Source organism: Bison bison, unplaced genomic scaffold, assembly GCF_000754665.1.
Source record: "Bison bison bison isolate TAMUID 2011002044 unplaced genomic scaffold, Bison_UMD1.0 scf7180017863946, whole genome shotgun sequence".
In the NCBI taxonomy this organism is placed as follows: Eukaryota; Metazoa; Chordata; class Mammalia; order Artiodactyla; family Bovidae; genus Bison; species Bison bison.
Genome location: NW_011494518.1, coordinates 175,454 through 176,517, shown reverse-complemented (window position 1 = coordinate 176,517; position 1,064 = coordinate 175,454).

The following is a 1,064-nucleotide window of genomic DNA, read 5'->3' as shown; positions in this document are numbered from 1 at the left end:
CATACCCTTCTAGAGCACTATATTTCCTGCTGCCCTAGCCGCCACCCCCCAGGAGTACATGGTGCTGCCACAACCCCTGTGACCCCAAGCAGCTGCACCACCTCCACACCTGGCCCTCAATGGGGCAAACCTAAGTCCTCCAGGGCAGCCCCAGGAGCAAACCCCAGCAGACAACCCACATGCAGAGGTGGAAATAAAACCACAGTTGAAACCCAAGTGCAGTGTGGCTAAGGAAAAAGACCCAAATCCCTCCCACCAGCTGTACAAGCTGCAGATTAAATCCACACGATCAACTAGGCAGACTCTGTGTCTATGGAATATATAAAAGGCCATTGAGAGCCCCCACAAAAGAAAACACACTAGTTCTGATACCTGTGGACATTGGAGGCAAGAACACAAAGGAGTAAAACCAGATTAGAATCAGAGCTGCCCCCACAGCAGGTCCAGAGATCAGCACAGTGTTGGAGGGCATCCTACAGAGGTAAGATGGACTGTGACTCCCAGCAAGAGAAAGGACTCTGACAGCAGTGACTCAAGAAACACTTATTATTCTTATGTTTTGACTTGTTCTGTAGATTCTTTTGGATTTTTTTTCTTTTTTTTTCCTTTTTTCTCCCCACTGTTGTAGTTGTCAATTTTATTGGCACTAAGAAATCCAATTAAGCTTTTCAGCTTTTTTTTTTTTCTCAGTCACATTTTTTATTGTTGTTATAAACCTCTGCCTCTACGTGGGGCTTTCACAGTTCTGTGGAATTTTCCTTTTTTCTCTCTCTCTCTTTTTTAATTTTAATTTTTAATCTTTCAAACCTATTATTATTTTTCTACATTTATTCCTTTGTTTTCTTTTCCTACTGTTCTTTTCTCCTTGCAGTTAGTCTTTTACGTATATAAATCTTGTTTCAGATCAGATCAGATCAGTCGCTCAGTCGTGTCCCACTTTTTGCGACCCCATGAATCGCAGCACGCCAGGCCTCCCTCTCCATCACCAATTCACGGAGCTCACTCAGACTCATGTCCACCGAGTCAGTGATGCCATCCAGCCATCTCATCCTCTGTCGTCCCCT